Source organism: Dendrobates tinctorius, unplaced genomic scaffold (genome assembly GCF_039654945.1).
Source record: "Dendrobates tinctorius isolate UK_male_01 unplaced genomic scaffold, ASM3965494v1 ptg000272l, whole genome shotgun sequence".
Classification (NCBI taxonomy): Eukaryota; Metazoa; Chordata; class Amphibia; order Anura; family Dendrobatidae; genus Dendrobates; species Dendrobates tinctorius.
In genome coordinates, this window is record NW_027361939.1 from 11,741,989 (window position 1) to 11,755,435 (window position 13,447).

General features: G+C 40.4%; 19 non-coding genes across 19 annotated transcripts; all 19 read right to left on the bottom strand.

Moving 5' to 3' along the window:
- Positions 1 to 856: 856 nt before the first annotated feature.
- Positions 857 to 949, bottom strand: TRNAI-UAU (transfer RNA isoleucine (anticodon UAU)). Its single transcript is given in 2 exon segments — positions 857 to 892; positions 912 to 949. It is a non-coding gene; the product is annotated as a tRNA-Ile (tRNA).
- Positions 950 to 1,836: 887 nt separating this feature from the next.
- On the bottom strand, positions 1,837 to 1,909 carry TRNAR-CCU (transfer RNA arginine (anticodon CCU)). Its single transcript has one exon. It is a non-coding gene; the product is annotated as a tRNA-Arg (tRNA).
- A 126-nt stretch (positions 1,910 to 2,035) lies between these two features.
- On the bottom strand, positions 2,036 to 2,128 carry TRNAI-UAU (transfer RNA isoleucine (anticodon UAU)). The gene is given in 2 exon segments: positions 2,036 to 2,071; positions 2,091 to 2,128. It is a non-coding gene; the product is annotated as a tRNA-Ile (tRNA).
- A 1,106-nt stretch (positions 2,129 to 3,234) lies between these two features.
- On the bottom strand, positions 3,235 to 3,327 carry TRNAI-UAU (transfer RNA isoleucine (anticodon UAU)). The gene is given in 2 exon segments: positions 3,235 to 3,270; positions 3,290 to 3,327. It is a non-coding gene; the product is annotated as a tRNA-Ile (tRNA).
- An 884-nt stretch (positions 3,328 to 4,211) lies between these two features.
- TRNAR-CCU (transfer RNA arginine (anticodon CCU)) lies at positions 4,212 to 4,284 on the bottom strand. Its single transcript has one exon. It is a non-coding gene; the product is annotated as a tRNA-Arg (tRNA).
- A 126-nt stretch (positions 4,285 to 4,410) lies between these two features.
- TRNAI-UAU (transfer RNA isoleucine (anticodon UAU)) lies at positions 4,411 to 4,503 on the bottom strand. The gene is given in 2 exon segments: positions 4,411 to 4,446; positions 4,466 to 4,503. It is a non-coding gene; the product is annotated as a tRNA-Ile (tRNA).
- An 887-nt stretch (positions 4,504 to 5,390) lies between these two features.
- On the bottom strand, positions 5,391 to 5,463 carry TRNAR-CCU (transfer RNA arginine (anticodon CCU)). Its single transcript has one exon. It is a non-coding gene; the product is annotated as a tRNA-Arg (tRNA).
- Positions 5,464 to 5,589: 126 nt separating this feature from the next.
- On the bottom strand, positions 5,590 to 5,682 carry TRNAI-UAU (transfer RNA isoleucine (anticodon UAU)). Its single transcript is given in 2 exon segments — positions 5,590 to 5,625; positions 5,645 to 5,682. It is a non-coding gene; the product is annotated as a tRNA-Ile (tRNA).
- Positions 5,683 to 6,569: 887 nt separating this feature from the next.
- On the bottom strand, positions 6,570 to 6,642 carry TRNAR-CCU (transfer RNA arginine (anticodon CCU)). The gene has a single exon. It is a non-coding gene; the product is annotated as a tRNA-Arg (tRNA).
- A 126-nt stretch (positions 6,643 to 6,768) lies between these two features.
- TRNAI-UAU (transfer RNA isoleucine (anticodon UAU)) lies at positions 6,769 to 6,861 on the bottom strand. The gene is given in 2 exon segments: positions 6,769 to 6,804; positions 6,824 to 6,861. It is a non-coding gene; the product is annotated as a tRNA-Ile (tRNA).
- Positions 6,862 to 7,748: 887 nt separating this feature from the next.
- On the bottom strand, positions 7,749 to 7,821 carry TRNAR-CCU (transfer RNA arginine (anticodon CCU)). Its single transcript has one exon. It is a non-coding gene; the product is annotated as a tRNA-Arg (tRNA).
- A 126-nt stretch (positions 7,822 to 7,947) lies between these two features.
- On the bottom strand, positions 7,948 to 8,040 carry TRNAI-UAU (transfer RNA isoleucine (anticodon UAU)). Its single transcript is given in 2 exon segments — positions 7,948 to 7,983; positions 8,003 to 8,040. It is a non-coding gene; the product is annotated as a tRNA-Ile (tRNA).
- Positions 8,041 to 9,146: 1,106 nt separating this feature from the next.
- On the bottom strand, positions 9,147 to 9,239 carry TRNAI-UAU (transfer RNA isoleucine (anticodon UAU)). Its single transcript is given in 2 exon segments — positions 9,147 to 9,182; positions 9,202 to 9,239. It is a non-coding gene; the product is annotated as a tRNA-Ile (tRNA).
- Positions 9,240 to 10,126: 887 nt separating this feature from the next.
- Positions 10,127 to 10,199, bottom strand: TRNAR-CCU (transfer RNA arginine (anticodon CCU)). Its single transcript has one exon. It is a non-coding gene; the product is annotated as a tRNA-Arg (tRNA).
- A 126-nt stretch (positions 10,200 to 10,325) lies between these two features.
- TRNAI-UAU (transfer RNA isoleucine (anticodon UAU)) lies at positions 10,326 to 10,418 on the bottom strand. The gene is given in 2 exon segments: positions 10,326 to 10,361; positions 10,381 to 10,418. It is a non-coding gene; the product is annotated as a tRNA-Ile (tRNA).
- Positions 10,419 to 11,302: 884 nt separating this feature from the next.
- Positions 11,303 to 11,375, bottom strand: TRNAR-CCU (transfer RNA arginine (anticodon CCU)). The gene has a single exon. It is a non-coding gene; the product is annotated as a tRNA-Arg (tRNA).
- Positions 11,376 to 11,501: 126 nt separating this feature from the next.
- On the bottom strand, positions 11,502 to 11,594 carry TRNAI-UAU (transfer RNA isoleucine (anticodon UAU)). Its single transcript is given in 2 exon segments — positions 11,502 to 11,537; positions 11,557 to 11,594. It is a non-coding gene; the product is annotated as a tRNA-Ile (tRNA).
- An 887-nt stretch (positions 11,595 to 12,481) lies between these two features.
- On the bottom strand, positions 12,482 to 12,554 carry TRNAR-CCU (transfer RNA arginine (anticodon CCU)). The gene has a single exon. It is a non-coding gene; the product is annotated as a tRNA-Arg (tRNA).
- Positions 12,555 to 12,680: 126 nt separating this feature from the next.
- On the bottom strand, positions 12,681 to 12,773 carry TRNAI-UAU (transfer RNA isoleucine (anticodon UAU)). Its single transcript is given in 2 exon segments — positions 12,681 to 12,716; positions 12,736 to 12,773. It is a non-coding gene; the product is annotated as a tRNA-Ile (tRNA).
- Between the last annotated feature and the right edge of the window lie 674 nt (positions 12,774 to 13,447).

Consider the following 13,447-nt stretch of genomic DNA (forward strand, 5'->3'; position numbering starts at 1 on the left):
ACATTTGCTGCAATGAACACACGTTGACGCTATAGTTTGCATTGAAGCATCTAATGAGGGTTTGCCAAAATTCTTCTGAATTCAGGGGCAAAAGGGTCATCTGTGACATCACCTTTTGTGATTCCTAGATCCTGTATTAACAGCTGCGTACAGAGGTGTTGTCAGTCTTTGTAACCCTACCTCTGACATTAAGGTGAAACTGCTCGAGAATGACAGGATGTACGAGTCCAAAATAGCTCCAGTGGCCAGGGTGAAAATTGAAAGATTACTCATTTTGTCTTTTAATAAAGAACATGATATGGAAAACCATTGTCAAAAATGTTCCAAAAATGGTTCACTTTTTTCACTTATTCTTTTATATTTTGAGATTTGCAAACATTGTGTGGTTGAAAGCATATCCATATCTTAGAAAATATACTCTGTGGTATTCGGGGCATTAGTGAAGATGAAAACAATTAAGTTGCTAGGCTTTTCCGCCACACAAAGTCGATACTGCTGCGTGTTAACACTTGTCTCAGTACATAGAAAGGATAGCTCTAAATGGCAGAGGTTTGCAAGAACTAAGTCACGAGAAAACAAGACAATCGTCCAGTAGAACAGTTTTCACCTGCACCATCAACATTCCATGAGATGCTGTTGGAAAGGGAAATCCACAAGCACCCCAGATGGGACTCGAACCCACAATCCCTGGCGTAGGAGGCCAGTGCGTTATCCATTAGGCCACTGGGGCTGGTTAGCAAAGGTAAAAAATCAAAAAAAATTTTTTTCCTCATAAGAGTGAAGCAATCGCCACCAAATAATGAACCGATTCAACTACTTCAGTAGTCAAAAATACTAAAGAAAGACAAGAAAAGAATGCTCCAGGTGAGGGTCGAACTCACAACCTCGGCATTGCTCAACAGTTACTGCTTTATAAGTACCGCGCGCTGACCGATTGCGCCACTGGAGCCATGCGGGTACGGATGGAAAGGATAAATTCTCCAAAAAAAAGAGACATTTGAAAGGGGATTGTTCTTCAGGAAATTAACTATTGCTTACAACAGGTTTGGGCGGGGGGTTATAATAATGTTTGACAATATGTATTCTACCATATCGCAATCTTTCTTAAAAATGAGAAATTGGTGCGCTGGGTCTTTTTAGACTCAAACATCCTGGGATTTTTTCAGGAAATGCGCTCGTACATTTGCTGCAATGAACACACGTTGACGCTATAGTTTGCATTGAAGCATCTAATGAGGGTTTGCCAAAATTCTTCTGAATTCAGGGGCAAAAGGGTCATCTGTGACATCACCTTTTGTGATTCCTAGATCCTGTATTAACAGCTGCGTACAGAGGTGTTGTCAGTCTTTGTAACCCTACCTCTGACATTAAGGTGAAACTGCTCGAGAACGACAGGATGTACGAGTCCAAAATAGCTCCAGTGGCCAGGATGAAAATTGAAAGATTACTCATTTTGTTTTTTAATAAAGAACATGATATGGAAAACCATTGTCAAACATGTTCCAAAAATGGTTCACTTTTTTCACTTATTCTTTTATATTTTGAGATTTGCAAACATTGTGTGGTTGAAAGCATATCCATATCTTAGAAAATATACTCTGTGGTATTCGGGGCATTAGTGAAGATGAAAACAATTAAGATGCTAGGCTTTTCCGCCACACAAAGTCGATACTGTTGCGTGTTAACACTTCTCTCAGTACATAGAAAGGATCGCTCTAAATGGCAGAGGTTTGCAAGAACTAAGTCACGAGAAAACAAGACAATCGTCCAGTAGAACAGTTTTCACCTGCACCATCAACATTCCATGAGATGCTGTTGGAAAGGGAAATCCACAAGCACCCCAGATGGGACTCGAACCCACAATCCCTGGCTTAGGAGGCCAGTGCCTTATCCATTAGGCCACTGGGGCTGGTTAGCAAAGGTAAGAAATCAAAAAAAATTTTTTTCCTCATAAGAGTGAAGCAATCGCCACCAAATAATGAACCGATTCAACTACTTCAGTAGTCAAAAATACTAAAGAAAGACAAGAAAAGAATGCTCCAGGTGAGGGTCGAACTCACAACCTCAGCATTGCTCAACAGTTACTGCTTTATAAGTACCGCGCGCTGACCAATTGCGCCACTGGAGCCATGCGGGTACGGATGGAAAGGATAAATTCTCCAAAAAAAAGAGACATTTGAAAGGGGATTGTTCTTCAGGAAATTAACTATTGCTTACAACAGGTTTGGGCGGGGGGTTATAATAATGTTTGACAATATGTATTCTACCATATCGCAATCTTTCTTAAAAATGAGAAATTTGTGCGCTGGGTCTTTTTAGACTCAAACATCCTGGGATTTTTTCAGGAAATGCGCTCGTACATTTGCTGCAATGAACACACGTTGACGCTATAGTTTGCATTGAATCATCTAATGAGGGTTTGCCAAAATTCTTCTGAATTCAGGGGCAAAAGGGTCATCTGTGACATCACCTTTTGTGATTCCTAGATCCTGTATTAACAGCTGCGTACAGAGGTGTTGTCAGTCTTTGTAACCCTACCTCTGACATTAAGGTGAAACTGCTCGAGAACGACAGGATGTACGAGTCCAAAATAGCTCCAGTGGCCAGGGTGAAAATTGAAAGATTACTCATTTTGTTTTTTAATAAAGAACATGATATGGAAAACCATTGTCAAAAATGTTCCAAAAATGGTTCACTTTTTTCACTTATTCTTTTATATTTTGAGATTTGCAAACATTGTGTGGTTGAAAGCATATCCATATCTTAGAAAATATACTCTGTGGTATTCGGGGCATTAGTGAAGATGAAAACAATTAAGATGCTAGGCTTTTCCGCCACACAAAGTCGATACTGTTGCGTGTTAACACTTCTCTCAGTACATAGAAAGGATGGCTCTAAATGGCAGAGGTTTGCAAGAACTAAGTCACGAGAAAACAAGACAATCGTCCAGTAGAACAGTTTTCATATGCACCATCAACATTCCATGAGATGCTGTTGGAAAGGGAAATCCACAAGCACCCCAGACGGGACTCGAACCCAAAATCCCTGGCTTAGGAGGCCAGTGCCTTATCCATTAGGCCACTGCCTTATCCATTAGGCCACTGGGGCTGGTTAGCAACGGTAAAAAATCAAAAAAATTTTTTTTCCTCATAAGAGTGAAGCAATCGCCACCAAATCATGAACCGATTCAACTACTTCAGTAGTCAAAAATACTAAAGAAAGACAAGAAAAGAATGCTCCAGGTGAGGGTCTAACTCACAACCTCGGCATTGCTCAACAGTTACTGCTTTATAAGTACCGCGCGCTGACCGATTGCGCCACTGGAGCCATGCGGGTACGGATGGAAAGGATAAATTCTCCAAAAAAAAGAGACATTTGAAAGGGGATTGTTCTTCAGGAAATTAACTATTGCTTACAACAGGTTTGGGCGGGGGGTTATAATAATGTTTGACAATATGTATTCTACCATATCGCAATCTTTCTTAAAAATGAGAAATTTGTGCGCTGGGTCTTTTTAGACTCAAACATCCTGGGATTTTTTCAGGAAATGCGCTCGTACATTTGCTGCAATGAACACACGTTGACGCTATAGTTTGCATTGAAGCATCCAATGAGGGTTTGCCAAAATTCTTCTGAATTCAGGGGCAAAAGGGTCATCTGTGACATCACCTTTTGTGATTCCTAGATCCTGTATTAACAGCTGCGTACAGAGGTGTTGTCAGTCTTTGTAACCCTACCTCTGACATTAAGGTGAAACTGCTCGAGAACGACAGGATGTACGAGTCCAAAATAGCTCCAGTGGCCAGGGTGAAAATTGAAAGATTACTCATTTTGTTTTTTAATAAAGAACATGATATGGAAAACCATTGTCAAAAATGTTCCAAAAATGGTTCACTTTTTTCACTTATTCTTTTATATTTTGAGATTTGCAAACATTGTGTGGTTGAAAGCATATCCATATCTTAGAAAATATACTCTGTTGTATTCGGGGCATTAGTGAAGATGAAAACAATTAAGATGCTAGGCTTTTCCGCCACACAAAGTCGATACTGTTGCGTGTTAACACTTCTCTCAGTACATAGAAAGGATCGCTCTAAATGGCAGAGGTTTGCAAGAACTAAGTCACGAGAAAACAAGACTGTCCAGTAGAACAGTTTTCACCTGCACCATCAACATTCCATGAGATGCTGTTGGAAAGGGAAATCCACAAGCACCCCAGATGGGACTCGAACCCACAATCCCTGGCTTAGGAGGCCAGGGCCTTATCCATTAGGCCACTGGGGCTGGTTAGCAAAGGTAAGAAATCAAAAAAAATTTTTTTCCTCATAAGAGTGAAGCAATCGCCACCAAATCATGAACCGATTCAACTACTTCAGTAGTCAAAAATACTAAAGAAAGACAAGAAAAGAATGCTCCAGGTGAGGGTCGAACTCACAACCTCGGCATTGCTCAACAGTTACTGCTTTATAAGTACCGCGCGCTGACCGATTGCGCCACTGGAGCCATGCGGGTACGGATGGAAAGGATAAATTCTCCAAAAAAAAGAGACATTTGAAAGGGGATTGTTCTTCAGGAAATTAACTATTGCTTACAACAGGTTTGGGCGGGGGGTTATAATAATGTTTGACAATATGTATTCTACCATATCGCAATCTTTCTTAAAAATGAGAAATTTGTGCGCTGGGTCTTTTTAGACTCAAACATCCTGGGATTTTTTCAGGAAATGCGCTCGTACATTTGCTGCAATGAACACACGTTGACGCTATAGTTTGCATTGAAGCATCTAATGAGGGTTTGCCAAAATTCTTCTGAATTCAGGGGCAAAAGGGTCATCTGTGACATCACCTTTTGTGATTCCTAGATCCTGTATTAACAGCTGCGTACAGAGGTGTTGTCAGTCTTTGTAACCCTACCTCTGACATTAAGGTGAAACTGCTCGAGAATGACAGGATGTACGAGTCCAAAATAGCTCCAGTGGCCAGGGTGAAAATTGAAAGATTACTCATTTTGTCTTTTAATAAAGAACATGATATGGAAAACCATTGTCAAAAATGTTCCAAAAATGGTTCACTTTTTTCACTTATTCTTTTATATTTTGAGATTTGCAAACATTGTGTGGTTGAAAGCATATCCATATCTTAGAAAATATACTCTGTGGTATTCGGGGCATTAGTGAAGATGAAAACAATTAAGTTGCTAGGCTTTTCCGCCACACAAAGTCGATACTGCTGCGTGTTAACACTTGTCTCAGTACATAGAAAGGATAGCTCTAAATGGCAGAGGTTTGCAAGAACTAAGTCACGAGAAAACAAGACAATCGTCCAGTAGAACAGTTTTCACCTGCACCATCAACATTCCATGAGATGCTGTTGGAAAGGGAAATCCACAAGCACCCCAGATGGGACTCGAACCCACAATCCCTGGCGTAGGAGGCCAGTGCATTATCCATTAGGCCACTGGGGCTGGTTAGCAAAGGTAAAAAATCAAAAAAAATTTTTTTCCTCATAAGAGTGAAGCAATCGCCACCAAATAATGAACCGATTCAACTACTTCAGTAGTCAAAAATACTAAAGAAAGACAAGAAAAGAATGCTCCAGGTGAGGGTCGAACTCACAACCTCGGCATTGCTCAACAGTTACTGCTTTATAAGTACCGCGCGCTGACCGATTGCGCCACTGGAGCCATGCGGGTACGGATGGAAAGGATAAATTCTCCAAAAAAAAGAGACATTTGAAAGGGGATTGTTCTTCAGGAAATTAACTATTGCTTACAACAGGTTTGGGCGGGGGGTTATAATAATGTTTGACAATATGTATTCTACCATATCGCAATCTTTCTTAAAAATGAGAAATTTGTGCGCTGGGTCTTTTTAGACTCAAACATCCTGGGATTTTTTCAGGAAATGCGCTCGTACATTTGCTGCAATGAACACACGTTGACGCTATAGTTTGCATTGAAGCATCTAATGAGGGTTTGCCAAAATTCTTCTGAATTCAGGGGCAAAAGGGTCATCTGTGACATCACCTTTTGTGATTCCTAGATCCTGTATTAACAGCTGCGTACAGAGGTGTTGTCAGTCTTTGTAACCCTACCTCTGACATTAAGGTGAAACTGCTCGAGAACGACAGGATGTACGAGTCCAAAATAGCTCCAGTGGCCAGGGTGAAAATTGAAAGATTACTCATTTTGTTTTTTAATAAAGAACATGATATGGAAAACCATTGTCAAAAATGTTCCAAAAATGGTTCACTTTTTTCACTTATTCTTTTATATTTTGAGATTTGCAAACATTGTGTGGTTGAAAGCATATCCATATCTTAGAAAATATACTCTGTGGTATTCGGGGCATTAGTGAAGATGAAAACAATTAAGTTGCTAGGCTTTTCCGCCACACAAAGTCGATACTGTTGCGTGTTAACACTTCTCTCAGTACATAGAAAGGATAGCTCTAAATGGCAGAGGTTTGCAAGAACTAAGTCACGAGAAAACAAGACAATCGTCCAGTAGAACAGTTTTCACCTGCACCATCAACATTCCATGAGATGCTGTTGGAAAGGGAAATCCACAAGCACCCCAGATGGGACTCGAACCCACAATCCCTGGCGTAGGAGGCCAGTGCATTATCCATTAGGCCACTGGGGCTGGTTAGCAAAGGTAAAAAATCAAAAAAAATTTTTTTCCTCATAAGAGTGAAGCAATCGCCACCAAATAATGAACCGATTCAACTACTTCAGTAGTCAAAAATACTAAAGAAAGACAAGAAAAGAATGCTCCAGGTGAGGGTCGAACTCACAACCTCGGCATTGCTCAACAGTTACTGCTTTATAAGTACCGCGCGCTGACCGATTGCGCCACTGGAGCCATGCGGGTACGGATGGAAAGGATAAATTCTCCAAAAAAAAGAGACATTTGAAAGGGGATTGTTCTTCAGGAAATTAACTATTGCTTACAACAGGTTTGGGCGGGGGGTTATAATAATGTTTGACAATATGTATTCTACCATATCGCAATCTTTCTTAAAAATGAGAAATTGGTGCGCTGGGTCTTTTTAGACTCAAACATCCTGGGATTTTTTCAGGAAATGCGCTCGTACATTTGCTGCAATGAACACACGTTGACGCTATAGTTTGCATTGAAGCATCTAATGAGGGTTTGCCAAAATTCTTCTGAATTCAGGGGCAAAAGGGTCATCTGTGACATCACCTTTTGTGATTCCTAGATCCTGTATTAACAGCTGCGTACAGAGGTGTTGTCAGTCTTTGTAACCCTACCTCTGACATTAAGGTGAAACTGCTCGAGAACGACAGGATGTACGAGTCCAAAATAGCTCCAGTGGCCAGGATGAAAATTGAAAGATTACTCATTTTGTTTTTTAATAAAGAACATGATATGGAAAACCATTGTCAAACATGTTCCAAAAATGGTTCACTTTTTTCACTTATTCTTTTATATTTTGAGATTTGCAAACATTGTGTGGTTGAAAGCATATCCATATCTTAGAAAATATACTCTGTGGTATTCGGGGCATTAGTGAAGATGAAAACAATTAAGATGCTAGGCTTTTCCGCCACACAAAGTCGATACTGTTGCGTGTTAACACTTCTCTCAGTACATAGAAAGGATCGCTCTAAATGGCAGAGGTTTGCAAGAACTAAGTCACGAGAAAACAAGACAATCGTCCAGTAGAACAGTTTTCACCTGCACCATCAACATTCCATGAGATGCTGTTGGAAAGGGAAATCCACAAGCACCCCAGATGGGACTCGAACCCACAATCCCTGGCTTAGGAGGCCAGTGCCTTATCCATTAGGCCACTGGGGCTGGTTAGCAAAGGTAAGAAATCAAAAAAAATTTTTTTCCTCATAAGAGTGAAGCAATCGCCACCAAATAATGAACCGATTCAACTACTTCAGTAGTCAAAAATACTAAAGAAAGACAAGAAAAGAATGCTCCAGGTGAGGGTCGAACTCACAACCTCAGCATTGCTCAACAGTTACTGCTTTATAAGTACCGCGCGCTGACCAATTGCGCCACTGGAGCCATGCGGGTACGGATGGAAAGGATAAATTCTCCAAAAAAAAGAGACATTTGAAAGGGGATTGTTCTTCAGGAAATTAACTATTGCTTACAACAGGTTTGGGCGGGGGGTTATAATAATGTTTGACAATATGTATTCTACCATATCGCAATCTTTCTTAAAAATGAGAAATTTGTGCGCTGGGTCTTTTTAGACTCAAACATCCTGGGATTTTTTCAGGAAATGCGCTCGTACATTTGCTGCAATGAACACACGTTGACGCTATAGTTTGCATTGAATCATCTAATGAGGGTTTGCCAAAATTCTTCTGAATTCAGGGGCAAAAGGGTCATCTGTGACATCACCTTTTGTGATTCCTAGATCCTGTATTAACAGCTGCGTACAGAGGTGTTGTCAGTCTTTGTAACCCTACCTCTGACATTAAGGTGAAACTGCTCGAGAACGACAGGATGTACGAGTCCAAAATAGCTCCAGTGGCCAGGGTGAAAATTGAAAGATTACTCATTTTGTTTTTTAATAAAGAACATGATATGGAAAACCATTGTCAAAAATGTTCCAAAAATGGTTCACTTTTTTCACTTATTCTTTTATATTTTGAGATTTGCAAACATTGTGTGGTTGAAAGCATATCCATATCTTAGAAAATATACTCTGTGGTATTCGGGGCATTAGTGAAGATGAAAACAATTAAGATGCTAGGCTTTTCCGCCACACAAAGTCGATACTGTTGCGTGTTAACACTTCTCTCAGTACATAGAAAGGATGGCTCTAAATGGCAGAGGTTTGCAAGAACTAAGTCACGAGAAAACAAGACAATCGTCCAGTAGAACAGTTTTCATATGCACCATCAACATTCCATGAGATGCTGTTGGAAAGGGAAATCCACAAGCACCCCAGACGGGACTCGAACCCAAAATCCCTGGCTTAGGAGGCCAGTGCCTTATCCATTAGGCCAGTGCCTTATCCATTAGGCCACTGGGGCTGGTTAGCAACGGTAAAAAATCAAAAAAAATTTTTTTCCTCATAAGAGTGAAGCAATCGCCACCAAATCATGAACCGATTCAACTACTTCAGTAGTCAAAAATACTAAAGAAAGACAAGAAAAGAATGCTCCAGGTGAGGGTCTAACTCACAACCTCGGCATTGCTCAACAGTTACTGCTTTATAAGTACCGCGCGCTGACCGATTGCGCCACTGGAGCCATGCGGGTACGGATGGAAAGGATAAATTCTCCAAAAAAAAGAGACATTTGAAAGGGGATTGTTCTTCAGGAAATTAACTATTGCTTACAACAGGTTTGGGCGGGGGGTTATAATAATGTTTGACAATATGTATTCTACCATATCGCAATCTTTCTTAAAAATGAGAAATTTGTGCGCTGGGTCTTTTTAGACTCAAACATCCTGGGATTTTTTCAGGAAATGCGCTCGTACATTTGCTGCAATGAACACACGTTGACGCTATAGTTTGCATTGAAGCATCCAATGAGGGTTTGCCAAAATTCTTCTGAATTCAAGGGCAAAAGGGTCATCTGTGACATCACCTTTTGTGATTCCTAGATCCTGTATTAACAGCTGCGTACAGAGGTGTTGTCAGTCTTTGTAACCCTACCTCTGACATTAAGGTGAAACTGCTCGAGAACGACAGGATGTACGAGTCCAAAATAGCTCCAGTGGCCAGGGTGAAAATTGAAAGATTACTCATTTTGTTTTTTAATAAAGAACATGATATGGAAAACCATTGTCAAAAATGTTCCAAAAATGGTTCACTTTTTTCACTTATTCTTTTATATTTTGAGATTTGCAAACATTGTGTGGTTGAAAGCATATCCATATCTTAGAAAATATACTCTGTTGTATTCGGGGCATTAGTGAAGATGAAAACAATTAAGATGCTAGGCTTTTCCGCCACACAAAGTCGATACTGTTGCGTGTTAACACTTCTCTCAGTACATAGAAAGGATCGCTCTAAATGGCAGAGGTTTGCAAGAACTAAGTCACGAGAAAACAAGACAATCGTCCAGTAGAACAGTTTTCACCTGCACCATCAACATTCCATGAGATGCTGTTGGAAAGGGAAATCCACAAGCACCCCAGATGGGATTCGAACCCACAATCCCTGGCTTAGGAGGCCAGTGCCTTATCCATTAGGCCACTGGGGCTGGTTAGCAAAGGTAAGAAATCAAAAAAAATTTTTTTCCTCATAAGAGTGAAGCAATCGCCACCAAATCATGAACCGATTCAACTACTTCAGTAGTCAAAAATACTAAAGAAAGACAAGAAAAGAATGCTCCAGGTGAGGGTCGAACTCACAACCTCGGCATTGCTCAACAGTTACTGCTTTATAAGTACCGCGCGCTGACCGATTACGCCACTGGAGCCATGCGGGTATGGATGGAAAGGATAAATTCTCCAAAAAAAAGAGACATTTGAAAGGGGATTGTTCTTCAGGAAATTAACTATTGCTTACAACAGGTTTGGGCGGGGGGTTATAATAATGTTTGACAATATGTATTCTACCATATCGCAATCTTTCTTAAAAATGAGAAATTTGTGCGCTGGGTCTTTTTAGACTCAAACATCCTGGGATTTTTTCAGGAAATGCGCTCGTACATTTGCTGCAATGAACACACGTTGACGCTATAGTTTGCATTGAAGCATCTAATGAGGGTTTGCCAAAATTCTTCTGAATTCAGGGGCAAAAGGGTCATCTGTGACATCACCTTTTGTGATTCCTAGATCCTGTATTAACAGCTGCGTACAGAGGTGTTGTCAGTCTTTGTAACCCTATCTCTGAAATTAAGGTGAAACTGCTCGAGAACGACAGGATGTACGAGTCCAAAATAGCTCCAGTGGCCAGGGTGAAAATTGAAAGATTACTTATTTTGTCTTTTAATAAAGAACATGATATGGAAAACCATTGTCAAAAATGTTCCAAAAATGGTTCACTTTTTTCACTTATTCTTTTATATTTTGAGATTTGCAAACATTGAGTGGTTGAAAGCATATTAATATCTTAGAAAATATACTCTGTGGTATTCGGGGCATTAGTGAAGATGAAAACAATTAAGATGCTAGGCTTTTCCGCCACACAAAGTCGATACTGTTGCGTGTTAACACTTCTCTCAGTACATAGAAAGGATCGCTCTAAATGGCAGAGGTTTGCAAGAACTAAGTCACGAGAAAACAAGACTGTCCAGTAGAACAGTTTTCACCTGCACCATCAACATTCCATGAGATGCTGTTGGAAAGGGAAATCCACAAGCACCCCAGATGGGACTCGAACCCACAATCCCTGGCTTAGGAGGCCAGGGCCTTATCCATTAGGCCACTGGGGCTGGTTAGCAAAGGTAAGAAATCAAAAAAAAATTTTTTCCTCATAAGAGTGAAGCAATCGCCACCAAATCATGAACCGATTCAACTACTTCAGTAGTCAAAAATACTAAAGAAAGACAAGAAAAGAATGCTCCAGGTGAGGGTCGAACTCACAACCTCGGCATTGCTCAACAGTTACTGCTTTATAAGTACCGCGCACTGACCGATTGCGCCACTGGAGCCATGCGGGTACGGATGGAAAGGATAAATTCTCCAAAAAAAAGAGACATTTGAAAGGGGATTGTTCTTCAGGAAATTAACTATTGCTTACAACAGGTTTGGGCGGGGGGTTATAATAATGTTTGACAATATGTATTCTACCATATCGCAATCTTTCTTAAAAATGAGAAATTTGTGCGCTGGGTCTTTTTAGACTCAAACATCCTGGGATTTTTTCAGGAAATGCGCTCGTACATTTGCTGCAATGAACACACGTTGACGCTATAGTTTGCATTGAAGCATCTAATGAGGGTTTGCCAAAATTCTTCTGAATTCAGGGGCAAAAGGGTCATCTGTGACATCACCTTTTGTGATTCCTAGATCCTGTATTAACAGCTGCGTACAGAGGTGTTGTCAGTCTTTGTAACCCTACCTCTGACATTAAGGTGAAACTGCTCGAGAATGACAGGATGTACGAGTCCAAAATAGCTCCAGTGGCCAGGGTGAAAATTGAAAGATTACTCATTTTGTCTTTTAATAAAGAACATGATATGGAAAACCATTGTCAAAAATGTTCCAAAAATGGTTCACTTTTTTCACTTATTCTTTTATATTTTGAGATTTGCAAACATTGTGTGGTTGAAAGCATATCCATATCTTAGAAAATATACTCTGTGGTATTCGGGGCATTAGTGAAGATGAAAACAATTAAGTTGCTAGGCTTTTCCGCCACACAAAGTCGATACTGCTGCGTGTTAACACTTGTCTCAGTACATAGAAAGGATAGCTCTAAATGGCAGAGGTTTGCAAGAACTAAGTCACGAGAAAACAAGACAATCGTCCAGTAGAACAGTTTTCACCTGCACCATCAACATTCCATGAGATGCTGTTGGAAAGGGAAATCCACAAGCACCCCAGATGGGACTCGAACCCACAATCCCTGGCGTAGGAGGCCAGTGCATTATCCATTAGGCCACTGGGGCTGGTTAGCAAAGGTAAAAAATCAAAAAAAATTTTTTTCCTCATAAGAGTGAAGCAATCGCCACCAAATAATGAACCGATTCAACTACTTCAGTAGTCAAAAATACTAAAGAAAGACAAGAAAAGAATGCTCCAGGTGAGGGTCGAACTCACAACCTCGGCATTGCTCAACAGTTACTGCTTTATAAGTACCGCGCGCTGACCGATTGCGCCACTGGAGCCATGCGGGTACGGATGGAAAGGATAAATTCTCCAAAAAAAAGAGACATTTGAAAGGGGATTGTTCTTCAGGAAATTAACTATTGCTTACAACAGGTTTGGGCGGGGGGTTATAATAATGTTTGACAATATGTATTCTACCATATCGCAATCTTTCTTAAAAATGAGAAATTTGTGCGCTGGGTCTTTTTAGACTCAAACATCCTGGGATTTTTTCAGGAAATGCGCTCGTACATTTGCTGCAATGAACACACGTTGACGCTATAGTTTGCATTGAAGCATCTAATGAGGGTTTGCCAAAATTCTTCTGAATTCAGGGGCAAAAGGGTCATCTGTGACATCACCTTTTGTGATTCCTAGATCCTGTATTAACAGCTGCGTACAGAGGTGTTGTCAGTCTTTGTAACCCTACCTCTGACATTAAGGTGAAACTGCTCGAGAATGACAGGATGTACGAGTCCAAAATAGCTCCAGTGGCCAGGGTGAAAATTGAAAGATTACTCATTTTGTCTTTTAATAAAGAACATGATATGGAAAACCATTGTCAAAAATGTTCCAAAAATGGTTCACTTTTTTCACTTATTCTTTTATATTTTGAGATTTGCAAACATTGTGTGGTTGAAAGCATATCCATATCTTAGAAAATATACTCTGTGGTATTCGGGGCATTAGTGAA